Raw genomic sequence first — 286 nt, 5'->3', positions numbered from 1 at the left:
AGCCCTGGCCACTGCCCCGCCAGTGCAGGCAGGCTGCTGCCAGCAGATACTGCGTCCCACCACCAAACCCCTCCCCAGGAGCAGCTGCATTTCCAAGGGGAGCTGAGGTGTCATTGCTGCGCAGGGAAGACGACAAGCCCTGCTCCTTGCATGGCATGGAGACCTCTCAGAGGTGGGAGGTGCAGAGCTGGCACTCGACCTCCTCCCCATAGCACACCTATTGCCTGCCAGCCAAAAGCTGCCTGCCCTGTGGCCCTGAATTCAGCCTGGGGACTCATCCTGCACC

The sequence above is a fragment of the Egretta garzetta genome, unplaced genomic scaffold (genome assembly GCF_000687185.1).
Source record: "Egretta garzetta isolate BGI_Z169 unplaced genomic scaffold, ASM68718v1 scaffold75, whole genome shotgun sequence".
NCBI classification, from domain to species: Eukaryota; Metazoa; Chordata; class Aves; order Pelecaniformes; family Ardeidae; genus Egretta; species Egretta garzetta.
This window is presented reverse-complemented; position numbering follows the sequence as displayed.